The 16,468-nt window shown below is 51.6% G+C and overlaps 1 long non-coding RNA gene across 1 annotated transcript; it reads right to left on the bottom strand.

Annotated features, from left to right (window-relative positions):
* Positions 1 to 345: 345 nt before the first annotated feature.
* LOC119968597 lies at positions 346 to 16,116 on the bottom strand. Its single transcript, XR_005461149.1, has 3 exons — positions 15,989 to 16,116; positions 10,024 to 10,104; positions 346 to 543 (listed from the first exon to the last, which is right to left on the bottom strand). It is a non-coding gene; the product is annotated as an uncharacterized LOC119968597 (long non-coding RNA).
* Positions 16,117 to 16,468: the final 352 nt, after the last annotated feature.

Below are 16,468 nucleotides of genomic sequence, written 5' to 3'. Positions count from 1 at the left end.
ATTGATTTTCAAATTGAGACATTGCTGTCAGCCAAATATGTTGCAGAAACTCGGGGTTCACGACCACATCTTGTCAGGAAATAGAAGTTATTGTGCTGAGTACCATTATTCCACTCTATTGGTCACTCAGATCAGGACTTGAACATTGATTGAGCAGGGGCCAAAGACCTTGATGCATGTAAGGGATATATTGTTTATTGCGAGGATGGAAATATTTTCATGATATTATTTTCAGAAATAGATGACTGTTGTTGTATTGCAAGGCACGTGGCGAGGCAGCGTTAGATCTGAATGGTGATTTACTTAGCTAAGAAGAACTTTATATACAGAACAGCACAACTACTACACAGGCCTTGGTCCTGCGACTCCCAAGCGAACTCTGACCAAACCACAGCAGGCAGGTCCGCGCCTAAGCATCTGATAGGCTGACATTCATACGCTCCATCCGATAGGCTTATGGCTTGTCACGTGGCCAGCAAAGGGTCACCCCTTAAAGGGACCATGTTACCACATTCCTCCCCCCTCAAGTTCCTTCACAGATCCCTGAAATACAAAAGCAGAAAATCTCTTATTTTAAATTTTTATATAACGTGAGTTACAGTAAGGCATCACAAAGCAAAGTTCAGAAGGTAAGTATGTCAGGTGACTTCCTAACTCTTGCCGAAAGTCTCAACTTGGCAATTGGCTATTCCATGCCGGAGGTATCCAAGTCTCCAGAAGGGGCAGGCAAATTGGTAGTGTCTGAATTAGGGGTTGCAATCTTCACCTCCTTCTGTGGCCCTTGATAAATCTCCTTGAGAGGATCTTTTTTCTAACACAATTGACTTGGCAAGTGGCATATAAATAGCTGGGAGAGGGTCCACCTGCCCCTTTGCGGGACGACAATTTCTCTCCTGTTCAAATGATCAACATGTTTTCTCCCTTCATGGACTGTCCATGACATAGGATATTAGCCCAGCACTGGCAACAACTCTCCCAGGTAACCATTCTGGGCCTCCACTAAAATTTTGCATGTACACTAAATTGTTTGTTTGAAACGAGCTGACCATCTTAGCTGTATTATGGTAGCATTTCTTTGAGGCTTGCTTAGCCTCCACCCTCCCTGCCAAATTTGGAAAAATTAGATCAAGCTGGATCCTGAAGCACGTGCGCATACCAAAGATGTGCAGGTTAGGTGGATTGGCAACTCTAAATTGCCCCTTAGTGTCCAAAGTTAGGTTGGGTTACTGGGTTAAGGGGATAAGGTGGAGGCATTGGCTTAAGTACAGTGCTTTTTCAATGGGAAGTGTCGACTCGATGGGCAAAATGGCCTCCTTCTGCACTGGAAAGTCTATGATTCAATGACCTTCTATCCTGGGGATAGGATATTTATTTACTTTAGCCGACTTGTTCACCATTATCTTCTAATAACCATAGATTTGGACTGTGGGTCTGGCTTCAACACTGGGACGATCGGTGCTGCCCATTCTGAAAACTCTAATGGAGTAGCTGCCCCCAGGTTTTCCAGACGCTTCAACTGCACCTCTATCTCTTGGTGTAGAACAGAAGGCACCAGTCTGGTACAAACAAATCTTGGTGTTTACTTCTGGCTCTACATAGATCTTTGCTTTTCCTCCAAACATATACATCCTAACTTTCCATGGAAGACGTCATGGTATTTCCGTAGAGATTCCTGGAAAGCCCTGTCAGTGATGCTGAATTTCTGATTTTCTTCAGCCAGTCCTGCCCCATGAGGCTTGGCTTTTGTCCCTTCACTACATTTAAAGGTGGCTGAGGTGACTGCTGCTGGTACAATACTGGTTCGGGGCTGGTTTAGCACAGTGGGCTAAATCGCTGGTTTGTAAAGAAGGCATACAGCATGCTTTCCTTCATTGGCCAGGGCATTGAGTGTAAAAATTGGCAAGTCATGTTGCAGCTGTATAGAACCTTAGCTAGGCCACAGTTGGAGTATAGTGTTCAATTCTTGTCGCCACACTACCAGAATGATATGGAGGTTTTAGAGAGGGTGTAGAAGAGATTTACCAGGATGTTGCCTGGTATGAAGGGCATTAGCTATGAGGAGAGGTTGAATCAACTTGGTTTGTTCTCACTGGAACGACGTAGGTTGAGGGACGACCTGATAGAGGTCTAAAAAATTATGAGGGGCATAGACAGAGTAGATAGTCAGAGGCTTTTTCCCAAGGTAGAGGGGTCAATTACTAGGGGGCATAGGTTTAAGATGCGAGGGACAAGGTTTAGAGGAGAAGTACAAGGCAGGTTTTTTACACAGAGGGTAGTGGGTGCCTGGAACTCGCTGCCGGAGGAGATGGTGGAAGCAGGGACGATACTGACGTTTAAGGGGCACCTTGACAAATACATGAATAGGATGGGAATAGAGGGATAGGACCCCGGAAGTGCAGAAGATTTTAGTTTAGACGGGCAGCATGGTCGGCACAGGCCTGTTCCTATGCTGTACTTTTCTTTGTTCTTTGTTCTTTGTAAAGCAGAACAAGGCCAGCAGCGTGGGTACAATTCCCATACCAGTCTCCCTGAACAGGCGCCAGAATGTAGCGACTAGGGGCTTTTTACAGTAACTTCATTGAAGCCTACTTGTGACAATAAGTTATTATTATTATTACTGGTATAGATGCTGTCCCCAATATCATCACTGCCTGTCCAGTATAGGTGGCTAAGGTGGCCAATGTACAGCTGAGATTCACAGGCTGCAGCCTTCCATGCAGATACCTAAACGTTTGCTCACCCACTACTGTGACCTCTATTTTAAGCGGATGGCCGTTGATGACACGGCCAATCTCAATGGGGGCCTTTTATTTCAGATCACCATATTAAGCTTGTTTACTCCTGATTTTGCTACAGAGTCTTCCTCAAGCTTGTGCACTGGAATTGCTGACGTTTTTGGGGGGGAACTTAGATTGGACAACTTGAGCTTGGAGTGGACAGCTTGGGCGGGACTCTCCCGCGATCGGCGGGATGGCCCAATGCCAGCGCCAAGAACGGCGTGAACCACGCCGGCGTCGGGCCAACCGGAAGTTGCAGAATCCTCCGCACGTCTGGGGGCTAGGGTGCCGCCGGAAGGGTTGGCGCCGTGCCAATTGGCGCCGAAGGGCTGCCATGGTCCCACGCATGCGCAGAACCGCCAGGGTGTTCCTGCGGATGGGCAGGGGGGTTCTTCTTTGCTCGGCCATGGCGGAGCCCTACAGAGGCCGGCGCGGAGGGAAAGAGTGCCCCACTGCACAGGCCCTCCTGCAGATCGGTGGACGCGGATCATGGGCCAGGCCACCGTGCCCCCCCCCCCCTCGGAGCCGGGTCCCCCCACGCTCCCCCCCCCTCCCCCGAGGACCCAGCTAGACGGCTGACAAGCCAGGTCCTGCCGTGATGGACCATGTCCATTTCACGTCAGTGGGACAGGCCAGGAAACAACGTCTGCTCGGCCCATCAGGGCCCGGAGAATTGCCGAGGGCGGCCGTTGCCACCTGCCCCTGACTGGCGTAGCATAAACTCTGCCTCCGTCTGCAAACCGGCTCCAGAGAATACAGCAGCCGGCGTTGGAGCAGCGGGGCGGGATTAACGCCGCCCCCTGGGTATTCTCCGACTTGGCGGGGGGGTCGGAGAATCCTGCCCCGTGGCTCTGCATTTGGCTTATATGGCCTTTCTTAATACATTTGAAACAGATGAATTCCTTACACCGTCTTGAGAATTTTCTCCCCCATAACGGTAACGAACCTCAAACCCTTGTGACTGTCGGTCATGTTACCATGTCTGGCTTTGCTGCTCTCTCACTCTGGGAACTTCAAGCGACCGCCGCTTCCCGCCATAACTAGTTCACCTCGCTTTGCATGCTTTGCAATTCAAAAGCCCTTTCTTCAGTGATTTCAGTTGCTTGAGCCATCTCAATGGCATTGTCCAAAGATATTTTGGTTTCTGCCAACTATGTCTTCTGAATATTTAAATTGTTGATAAGGGCAACACAGTGGCACAGTGGTTCACACAGCTGCCTCATGGCGCGGAGGACCCGGGTTCAATCCCGTCCTTAGGTCACTGTCCATGAGGAGTTTGTACATTTTCCCCGTGACTGCATGAATCTTACCCCCACACCCCAAAAAGATGTGCAGGGTAGGTAAATTGTTCATGCTAAAATTGCACCTTGATTGGAAAAAAAAATTATTGGATATTCTAAATTTAATTTTTTTTAAGTTGTTGATCCCACCACCAATCGGTCGTGCAGCATGTCATTGAGAGAAGTATCAAATTCACAATGTTCCTCCATTTGCCGAAGTCTAGCTACAAATGCAGACACCGTTTCTCCAGGACCTCTAATGTATGAAATTTGTAGCATTGCATAATGGATAGACAGGGATTCTAATGGTCTCTCACCAGATGCACCAATTGATCAAAGAGCTTCGAGTCCAGAGCCTTAGGATTTGTTAAGCTTCGCACAAGGTTATATGTTTTGTGAGCTGCAAACTGTAAGCAATATTACTTTCTGTTGGTATTCCGTGATTTCACTGGGAGTGAAAAAGTAACGAAGCCTTTCGACATATTGGCCCCAACTTTTAATCTTTGGGTCAAACAAATTAATTTTCCCGAATAGTGGGGCAGATATTCGACTGCTGATGATCTTTTACCTTTTCAGGATTTGTTTGGTTTGCGATTGTGTGCAGACTTGGCCTCAAGCAGAACATATAAAAAAAACGCTTGCAACTTCGAAATGGACCCAAACAAAGAACAAGGAACAGTACAGCACAGGAACAGGCACTTGGGCCCCCCAAGCCTGCGGTGATCATGATGCTTGTCTAAACCAAAACCTTTGCACTTCCAGGTTCTGTATCCCTCTATTCCCATCCTATTCATGTATTTGTGAAGATGCCTCTCAAAAGTCGCTATTGTACCTGCTTCCACCACCTCCCCCAGGTGCAAGTTCCAGGCACCTACCACCATCTTTGTAGAAAAACGTGCCTCGCAAACCACCCTCTGTGTAAAATACTTGCTTCACGCATTTCCTTTAAACTTTTCCCCTTGCACCTTAAACCTATTGTGGTGAACGTATTTAACTAACCATTCACCACTGTACTACATTGTATCACGCTGTTGCCCATGTGGGCTCCACCTATGGACCATTGTACTGTACTACACGGAATGTATCATGTTGGTGCCCTTGTGGGCTCCACCCCTGGCTCCGCCCCCTTGAGGGAAGGTATAACAAGCAGGAGCCCTGTAGGCGGCTCTCAGTAGCAGAGCAGTCGCAGGCAGGCACTGTGCTAGTCGATTAAAGCCACAGTTTACTTCAACTTTCTGTCTGGCGTGAATTGATGGTCGCATCAATTTAATCGACTACAACATCGTGATGGAAGCAGCCCTCAAACCTGACCGACTGAAACTCAATCCACAGGCTGCGGAAGCCAAAGGGATTTTTTCACATTGGCTCTCCTGTTTCGAGGCCTACCTCACCGCTTCCTCCTCGCCTACCATCACCGACGAACAGAAGCTGAGCCTCCTCCATGCTCAGGTGAGCCATCGAATCTCTGAACAACTCGAGGAAGTATCCACATACGCTGACGCCCGCATGATGCTGAAGCGCCTATACGTGGGGCCGGTGAACGAAGTGTACGCACGGCATATCCTCACCACTCGCCGCCAACGCCCCGGGGAATCGCTGGAGGTATACCTACGCGACCTCAAAGTCCTCGCGCGAAGCTGCAACTACAAGGCGGTCACTGCCTCTCAACATATGGAAGTCGCCGTCCGGGAGTCAGGTCCAACTATGTCAGACAGCGCCTGCACGAGAAAGGCTAGAAGAGACGGTAAAGCTAGCCACCTCCGTAACAGTAGCGTTCCAAAGCCTCAACGTGTTCCCGTCCGATCACGCGACCCCCTCGTGGACCCCTGACCAGAGAGTACCCCAGGCCTGTGCCGCGCGGCTGCCTACCCAACCCGTAGGGCTACCCTGCTATTTCTGCAGCCAGGCAGCGTTGCCCAGCTCGGAACGCGAACTGCAGCGACTGCAGCAAAAAAGGACACTTTGCCAAAGTTTGCCTGGCCAGGTCCAAATCCTCCAAATCGCAGGCCCGACTCTTGGACTCACAGGCCCACAGACCCCACAGTGTGGCTGCGTGCGTGCTGGCTCCGTCCCCTCTGGACATGTCATCTGCCTTGTGTTGTCCGTGGGGACAGCCATCTTCAACTCCGCACAATACGTGCGACTCACGGGGGCCGCCATCTTGGCCGCCGTCTCCCACGTTGCCCACCATGTGCGACACATGGGGGCCGCCATCTTGGATGCCATCTTCCTCGTCACCGACACGTGCGACCGACGGGTCCGCCATCATGGCTGCCATCTGCAACGCCGCCCGACACGTGCGACCGACGTGGGCAGCCATCTTGGGACCACCCCATCACCTCCAATCTACCCGCAACTCGGCGTGGTCACTCTCGACCAGTCACAACCAAAACACCTCCGGAACTCTATGATGACCATCCGGGTCAATGGACACAAAACGCCTTGCCTGTTTGACTCCGGGAGCACGGAGAGCTTTACTCACCTGGACCCAGTAAGGCGCTGTTCACTCCAAATCTCCCCCACACTTCAAACAATCTCCCTCGCTTCAGGATCGCACTCAGTGCAGATCCGGGGGTACACTGTCGCGAACCTTGTGATACAAGGCGTTGAATATTAAATTTAAGTTATACAAACTTTAAGTTATACATACTCCCCGATCTCTGCGCTCCTCTCCTGTTGGGACTGAACTTCCAGTGCAACCTCAGGAGCTTTACCCTGAAGTTCAGTGGGCCCCTACCCCCTCTCACTCTATGTAGCCTTGCGACCCTGAAGGCCAACCCTCCCCCGTTCGTCGCAAATCTCACCGCCGACTGTAAACCAGTCATCACCAGAAGCAGGCGTACAGTATCCAGGACAGGACTTTTATCAGGTCCGAGGTCCAGCGACTCTTGTGCGAAGGGATCATCTAGGCCAGTATTAGACCCTGGAGAGCTCAGGTGCTGGTCGTCAGGACCGGGGAAAAGAACCAGATGGCTGTAGATGACAGCCAAACCATAACCTGATACACGGAACTCGATGCGTACTCCCTTCCCCGGACAGCCGACATGGATAATCAAATCGCATACTACCGAGTCTTCTCCACGGTGATCTGAAGTCCGCATACCACCAGCTCCCGATCCACCCGGAAGACCGCCACTACTCGGCCTTTGAGGCAGACGGCCGCCTCGTCCACTTCCCCTTCGGCGTCACAAATGGGGTCTTGGTTTTCCAAAGAACGATGCACTGAATGCTGGACCAGTACGGGCTGAGGGCCATGTTTCTGTACCTGGACAACATCACCATCTGCGGCCACAACCAGCAGGGCCACACGCCAACCTCCAGAAATTTCTCCAAAATGCCAAGCCCTCAACCTCACGTACAACAAGGCGAAATGCATTTTCGGCACAACCAGACTAGCCATCCTCGGCTACGTCGTGGAAAACGAGGTTCTAGGACACAACCCTGACCGTATGCGCCCCCTCCTACAGCTCCCTCTTCCCCACTGCCCCAAGGCCCTGAAAAGGTGCCTCGGGATCTTTTCCTATTATGTCCAGTGGATTTCCAACTATGCGGACAAAGCTCGCCCACTGATCAAAGCTACCATCTTCCCAGTGGCGGCTGAGGCTCGCCAGGCCTTCAGCCGCATCAAGGTAGACATTGCCAAAGCCGTGAAGTGCGCAGTGGACAAGTCCATCCCCTTCCAGGTGGAGAGCGATGTGTCAGAGGTTGCCCTCGCCGCCACCCTCAATCAGATGGGCAGGCCAGTAGCATTTTTCTCCCGTACCCTCAACGCCTCCGAAATGCGACACTCCTCAGTCAAATAAGAAGCCCAAGCCATCGTGGAAGCTGTACAGCACTGGAGGCACTACCTCGCTGGTAGGAGGCTTACCCTCGTCACCGACCAACAGTCGGTAGCCTTCATGTTCGATAATACGTAGCGGGGCAAGATCAAGAACGATAAGATCTTGAGGTGGAGGGTCAAACTCTCCACCTATAATAAAAATATAATGTATCATCCTGGGAAACTCAACAAGCCCCCATTTGCCCTGTCCCACGATACATGCGCCAGCGAGCAAGATGACCGACTCTGGGCCATCCACGATGACCTCTGCCACCCGGGGTGTCACCCAGCTTCCCCACTACATCAAGGCCCGCAACCTGCCCTACGCCACTGAGGAGGTCAGGGCCATGACCTGGGCCTGCCAAATCTGTGCGGAGTGTAAGCTGCAGTTCTATAGAACGGATAAGACCCACCTGGTGAGGGTATCCCGGCCCTTTGAGTGCCTCAGCATCGACATCAAAGGGCCCCTCCCCTCTACCAACTGCAACACGTATTTCCTCAATGTCGTTGACGAGTTCTCCCGCTTCCCCTTTGCAATCCCCTGCCCCGACATGACTGCGGCCACCGTCATTAAGGCCCTACATAGTATCTTCACCTTGTTCGGTTTCCCCACTTACGTCCACAGTGACCGGTGCTCCTCGTTTATGAGCAACGAGCTGCGTCAGTACCTGCTCGGCAAGGGCATCGCCTCGAGCAGGACTACCAGTTCCAACACCCGGTTAAATGGGCAGGTGGAGAGGGAGAACATGACGGTCTGGAAGGCCGTCCATCTGGCCCTATGGTCTAGGAATCTCCCAGTTTCCCACTGGCAGGAGGTCCTCCCCGACGCGCTCCACTCCATTAGGTCTCTCCTATGCACAGCCACAAACGAGACCCCTCATGACCGCCTGTTTGTTTTCCCCAGGAACTCCACCTCCGGGGTCTCGCTTCCATCCTGGCCAAAGACACCGGGGCCCGTCCTACTCCGCAAACACGTAAGGAGCCATAAGTCTGACCCCCTGGTCGAGAGGGTCCAGCTCGTTCACACCAACCCCCAGTACGCATACGTAGAACACCCCGATGCCGACAGGGATATGGTCTCCCTCTGGGGACCTGGCACCCACAGGTTCCACCACCACTACCCCAACCTACCCCCCCAACCTACACCGAACAGCGCCCCCACCCCTACATGGCATCCACACCCCCTCCTATACCCCCTCCACCCTTCGCCGACCCACAGGAATGAAGCTCCTGAAAACACGCTCCCAGAGTCCATGCCTGTGCCCGCACTGACGTGATCGACACCCTGCCCGCACGATACGGGCGCTGGACAGACTGAACCTGTGAGCCCTTCACCCCCAGCCGGACTTAAATTTTTTAATAGGGGGTGAAAGTCCTGAACGTATTGTACTAACCATTCACCACTGTATTACATTGTATCACGTTGTTGCCCATGTGGGCTCCACCAATGGACCATTGTACTGTACTGCACAGAATTTATCACGTTGGTGCCCTTGTGGGCTCCGCCCTGGCTCCGCCCCCTTGAGGGGAGGTATAAAGAACAGCTGCCCTGTAGGCGGCTCTCACTTGCAGAGCAGTCGCAGGCAGGAACTGTTCTAGTCGATTAAAGCCACTGTTCACTTCAACTCCCTGTCTCGCGTGAATTTATGGTCGTATCACCTATGCACTGTTTTTTTTAAAATTTGTATTACCCAATTCATGTTTTCCAATTAAGGGTCAATTTAGTGTGGCCAATCAACCTAGCTTGCACATTTTTGGGTTGTGGGGCGAAACCCACGCAAACACGGGGAGAATGTGCAAAAAAACCTATGCTCTGTTGTATACCAAGAATGTCTATTCTTGTATCAGGACTTTGCCAATGATCAGAATGCTATTTCTACAGACAAAATACTTTAAGAGTTGGACGTTGCACCTGTATAATATTGTAGTACATCTCTAAAATTGTACCCACAATTATAGGGAAGAGCACCGTGAGGGCAGTTAATTGGCCCAGCAAGTTCTCTTGGTAAAGCTGCAGCTCAAAAATACAGACCTTGGTGCGGCATTCTTGAGAAAGAATGAGAATGTGTAAAACAAGGATGACACGTTCAATACCAGTGAAATTCTTCCTTATTTGCTTCCAGGCCTGAGGGCTTTGAATACTCACCTTGATCCATGCAGTTTGGGCCTCTATCTTCACACGACAGGCTTGAACTCCAGTGTAGGCTACTTTCCCATGCTGCACCTCCTGCAATCAAGCAATCGGGGTTAAATGCCGGAGTTGACTGTACTATCCAATTACACACATTTTTGTGAGGCCAGCTCGAAATCATCCAGATTACTTCACTCCTCGGCTTTAATGGGACCAGCAGAAAACTGACAGACGCTCGCAGACCTGAAACGTGAACTTTGTTTTCCCCCACAGCTGTTGATTGATGTGCAGTGTATTTCTTACATTTTCTGCTTTTATTTACCTTCAGTAGCTGTTAGATTTCCAAATTTCCTGACTCATATTTGAGCGGTGTGTCTGCTTTCTCACTTAGGTGGTACGGATCGAGAGGCAAGTGAATGGGAGGGGAATTTTCTTGCACAATTAAGGGATGTTAGTCCTGGGATGAGTTCCTCTTTCCATTGACTTTCACAGAAAATCGGGGCTGAATATTTAGCTGATATTACCTCGTATTTGTAGATGGTCTCTTTCAATTGATCAGACTGAGCCATTTTTTTTTAGAACGTACAGTGCAGAAGGAGGCCATTCGGCCCAACAAGCCTGCACCGATCCATTTTTCAGCCCTCACTTCCACGCAATCCCGTAACCCAATAAACCCTCCTCACCTTTTTTATATGGTCACTAAAGGCAATTTAGCATGGCAAATCCACCTAACCTACACGTCTTTGGACTGTGGGAGGAAACCGGAGCACCCGGAGGAAACCCACGCAGACACGGGGAGAACGTGTAAACTCGGCACAGACAGTGACCCAGCGGGGAATCGAACCTGGGACCCTGGCGCTGTGAAGCTAGAGCGCTATCCACTTGTGCTAACGTGCTGCCTATTGGATAAATCAGTAGATCGATATGACCCTGAAAAATTAGATAGAAGCCAGCCTCAGAGATTTAAGCACATTTCATTTTGTCCTCCCTAACTTTCATTTAAAAAGACAGTTCCTGGCTCATCCCATCTGAAATTGAAGCATTACGATACAGACAGACCTCCAAATCCACAAGGATACAGCTATGGATTTTACTGGTTGTCCAATAACACAGGATTGAACTTTGAAATCTGTGGCTTCATTTTTTTTTTATAAATTTAGATTAGCCAATTATTTTTTTCCAATTAAGGGGCAATTTAGCGTGGCCAATCCACCTACTCTGCACATTTTTGGATTGTGGGGGCGAAACCCACGCAGACACGGGGAGAATGTGCAAACTCCACATGGACAGTGACCCACAGCCGGGATCGAACCTGGGACCTCAGCGCCGTGAGGCGATTGTGCTAACCACTAGGCCACCGTGCTGCCCTTAAATCTGTGGCTTCATGAAGAGTTCCAATCATTTAATGTTCCATTCTTGATCTTAAAAACGTTGATTTAAGCACTCAATGATATCAGTCAGAATCAATTTGAAAATAGACCCTGGCAATTTAAACTTCAGTTGAAAAAAAATGTGGTTATCTTTGACATCTCTTTGGTTTATGTTCTGCTCCGCTGGACTACGGCCCCTTGACTGTAGTACCTGTGCTCCACCACTCAATCTTTCCAAGTTTGACATAATCTCCTCCAGTCTACAGTGCCCATCCACACGTACATCACCCCCCCACCCCGCCCACCCTGCCATCTACTGCTGGAGATGTTGAATTTTTTTTTTTAAATTATGGGTGTATCATCGGCAAGACTTGATTTTATTGCCCATACCTCGTTGCCCAAGAAGGTGGTTGTAGTGATGGAGGCCTTGAGCTGAATTCTTCATGCGGTGACGCCGGAGAATCGGCTCTGACACCGAAATCGGGCTTGACGCCAGTTTCGCGCTGATTTGGAATTCTCCGGACACCCCAACTTGACGAAATTGCGGCACCCGCCACGTGACCCAGAAGTACGGTATGCATCCCATTATCTGCCCTGACAACCGATTATCCGGTGCCTCAGCGATTCTGCACCTTGGATGGGCCGAAATGCTGATGGCATGTTTCTAACCACCTTTAAAAAACCGTGATCCAGGCGTGCTGGCTGAGGCAGCTGCGAGAGGCTGTAGAAGGTGGTGTGCGGGGACTACTGGCTCCTGGATCAGAGACAGGCCGTGCTTTCTTTGAGTGAGGCCCTACCAGGGCCGGGGTATGGGATGGGAAGTGGGGGGGGGGAACAGGCCGAGCAGCCGGGAGCCCCCAACATGACAGGGGCGGTGCCCGGGCATCAAGCGCCAATATGGTGGCCATCTTGTTGGCCACCCACCTATGCCACTGGGTGGACGCCGAGAAAACGGCCGTACGGGTGGATGCCCCCATTCTTCCCGGCCAACCTCCTCCCTGGCCCGGGGACCTGTCCGGCATCTCTCAGACATCAGCGCACAGGTGCATCCGCGCCATTACGGACTCTCTGTATGCCCTGGAGGACAGGTACAGCCAGTACCCTATGGATCGCACCCACCAGGATGCCCGGGCAGCGGGCTTCGCCGCTATTGCCAGGATGCCCTGGATCCAGGGGGTCATCGATGGGTTGTATGTCGCCTGCGGCCACTGGCGGATAGCAGGCCACTGTTCACCAACCGAAAAGGGTACCACTCCATGAATGTTCAGGTGGTCTGTGACCATCAGATGAGGATCCTGCATGTCTGCGCCCGATTCCCGGGCAGTGTACATGACTCCTTCATACTGGCACAATCTGTGATCCCCGACATGTTCGAGGGACACCCCCCTCCCCCTGACTGCAGGGCTGGTTGCTTGATGATAGAGGTTACCCTTTGTGGTTGTGGCTAATGACGCCTAGACGTAGGCCACAGACCGATGCGGAGACCCTCAACAATGATGCTCATTGTGCGACCAAGGGGTGTGGTTGAGAGGTGCGTCAGGATCCTGAAGATGTGCTTCAGGTGCCTGGACCGCTCTGGAAGGGCCCTCCAGTATGAATCCAGGAGGGTCGGCCGCATCGTTGTGGTCTGCTGCGTCCTCCACAATATAGCCTAGCAAAGGGGCGATGTGCTGGTGGAGGATGAGGAGGAAGGGCAGGCCTCGTCAGACAAGGAGGATGAGGTGGAGGGGAATGATGGGCGGGGCATAGGGGCTGGCCATGCACAGGAGGCTGCACAATGCCATCGCTGGGGCCAGCGAGCACGGGACACATTAATCGAGGCAAATTTCACCAACTTGGGGGGGGGGGGGGAGTTGCTGGGAAGGGGCACGGACACCACAGTACCACACCCCCTCACAAAGGAACAATATCACCTCCCACCACTGACAACCCTCACCTTCCCACACCACCAAACCACCCACATGCACACCCCCCCTCCCTTTATATATACCTGTGGCACTATGAGCCGGGGGCACTGGGTTGGCAATGACAGTGGGTCTGGTCCATGGGATGGGAAATGTTGACAGCCCGCTCTACGATGAGCACCATGCTCAACATCGTTAGACAATGTCTGACTCACGCCTACAGTAGCACCTTCCACCTGGGTGATCACTGCATGGGAGCTGGCCAGTCCATCACATGGCCCTGTTGAATAGCTGGGGACGGAGTGATGGGGATGGTCGGGGAGGGTGGGGGAAGGGGGGGAGCTACACAGTGCACCCACTGGGCCTCATTCGTCCACCACCCCTCACTCTCACAGGCCGTCCCACCCCCATACCCATCAGACAGAGCACAGAGGTAGTTTTCAATGGTGTTAACAGGTGTTTAATGTGAAGACGTATATGCAGTCTGTGCCCAAGCCCCTATAACTAAACTATGCCCTGTGTTGGAGGGCATTTTCTGATACTGGATGATAATACAAATTATAGGTGACCCTGTAACTACATTTGTATTCCTATATTACTTTTGAATAGTTCTGATGAGACAAAAGGTACTCATTTGCTTAGATACTTGTTTAGAAGTAGAAATTTGTAGAAATAGATAGTGTATATACAATGCTGTTAATCTCAGAAAAGACACAAAAAGCTGTTAGTTATTTTGTGATATTAAAGACACAAAATGGCTGAACAAGCCTCATTCCCTGTAAACTGTCTCATGAGAACCAACCGTGGGTATGTTTAGGGAGTATCCCAACAGCCGCTCAGACCAGCTTCACAGAACAAGACATGCAATGTATCCTTGACCACAGCTGTGGAAAGGACATATCCTTGTGTTAGTTTTGAATGACTTCTGTATGAAGTTTGGGGCGGGTAAGACAACACCCACTTTAACCATGTATGTGATAACTGGGATGCTAAGAAAATTGATTGACAGCATGTAATAAAGTGTGATGCAAATATAGTTGACTGATTGTATGTAAATAAGAATCCTCCCCTTGAATCTGTGTATTAACTCGTGTGAGCCTTGGCTCAAGTGAGAAAAGGTGCTGTAAATAGGCTGCGGAGTCTCAGGCCTTCTCTCCCAGAATTCTGACATAATGAACTACTTTTTTTTACTTATACTCAGGCCTTCGTGTGAATATTTGCACCTCTAGCACACTGCACCTGTGCCAACTTAGCTGGTGTCTAACTTTCTGGCCTTACGGGCCCTAACACTACGTCTAGGTGGTTCCCCAGATTGTACAGCAGGAGTGGAGGCAGCATGCTGTGACTCGTGCCCTGCAGGTCCCCGTTGCCGCACGTCTCCTGGGGCGGCCCGGCCTTGATGGGCCCGGCTGGTCCTCAGATGTCCCGGGTCATGTGGTGCCGCCCTGTTCTGCCCGATGCCCACCAGATACACCAGGGACAGGAGTTGGGGGGAGTCCAAGGTGCTACGGTATTCCAGGACCTCCTCTGCAGGAGTCACCAGCAGGAGACCCAGCACGTCCTCCACCCTCGGGGTGCCCGATGGCCCCCAGTGTTCTCCACGGGACGGGGGTGCGAGCAGGGCATCTCCTCAGATGCCCCTCCCACCACCACCTGGCGCTGCCAGTCCTCCTGTGACTGGGCCATCACCTGGGCAATGCTCAGCAATGGCCTGCTGTGACTTGGGGGGGGGAGCAGGGGAATCAGACACTGGGGGGGGGGGGGGGCCTCCATGACGGCCAGGCCCGCGATCGGGGCTACCAATCGTTGGGCACAAACGATCCAGGGGGTGCCTACCTCCTTCTGCACCAGCCCGCTGTGTGGCTCCACCATGTTGTGCGTTTCCAGCATGGAAGCGGCCACCACGCACATGCGCGGACCCACGGCCGGCCGGCGTGCACATGTGCGGAACCGCGGCCGGCAGTGCAGGGGTGCGCATCAGAGCCGAAGCTGCGTGGAGCCATTGGCGTGGAAACTCCAGCGCCATGCTGGCCCCCTGTGGGCTTCAGAATCGCTGTGCCAAGCGGCCCATTGACGCCGGCGTGAAACACTCCGGTGTTTACTCTGACGTCAACACTTAACAGCGTTTTTGCAGAATCCCAGCCAGAATACCTGCTTTGGATTTGCATAATATACTTTACATCTAAACTGATCATTTTTGTATGGTCGAGAACACAAATTATTTTACTGGCGTTTCTTCAGTCGGCCTAACATAACCTGAAGGAATCCAGTTGGTTTCCATTTAGAGCTGGTAAGCACAATGTGAGATTTGTGGTCCAGTCTTCAATAAACCTTGAAAACTGATGCTCGTCTAAACCTGGAAGTTATAAATATTCAAGACAAGGTGCAGGAAATGGAAATTGTAGCACCCTGGGCCAACAGAATAAATAAGCTCCATATCTGAACATAAGAAATAGGAGCAGGAGTAGATATTTTAGTCCCTCCAGCAAACTCCACTATTCAATAAGATCAAGGCTGATCAGATGGTGGCCTTAAGTCCACTATCCTGCCTGTCCCCCATAACCCTTGACTTCCTTGTAAATCAAATAAACATGATCTGAAATTCAGAAACATGAAAGTCTAAAAGCATGGGGCAGGATTCTCCAAAAATGAGGCTATGTCCCCACTCTGGAGATTCCTTAAAAACATTAGTAGCTATTCACCTACCTGCTGGGGGCTGGCAGGGCCCCGGAGTGCTTCTCGCAGCTTCAGCTGTGGGTACGGGCCCCCGTACGTCCGGTTCCATGTCCGCCCATGCGCACGGCGGCGGCTTCAAGCGGCCACGCCAAACGCGATAGCGAACTCAGCCAGCAGACCTGGACGAGGAAAGAAAGTCCCAACGATTGGCCCCACGCTACATATAGCACGCTCGATCGGCGCCCCGGTCACCCATAAACCCCCCCCCCCCGGTACTTGATGCCCCCGGCCCCCCACCAGAGCGGCCGCGGACTGAGTCCGCAGCAGCCACGCCAGGTTCCCAACAAGCCAGACGTGGTTGGAACCTCGCCATCGGGAATTCGGCCAGTTTTGCCCGGAGAATCGCTGGGGCGGGGCCTCTGTCAATGGCCCCCCAGCCGCACTGCACAATCCGCGTGCGTGCGATCGTGGAGCGGTGCCGGCTATGATTCCCACGTGAACATCAATTCT

This window comes from Scyliorhinus canicula, chromosome 1, assembly GCF_902713615.1.
Source record: "Scyliorhinus canicula chromosome 1, sScyCan1.1, whole genome shotgun sequence".
NCBI classification, from domain to species: Eukaryota; Metazoa; Chordata; class Chondrichthyes; order Carcharhiniformes; family Scyliorhinidae; genus Scyliorhinus; species Scyliorhinus canicula.
The sequence above is the reverse complement of the archived record's forward strand: the minus strand, read 5'-3'. Positions and strand labels throughout refer to the sequence as shown.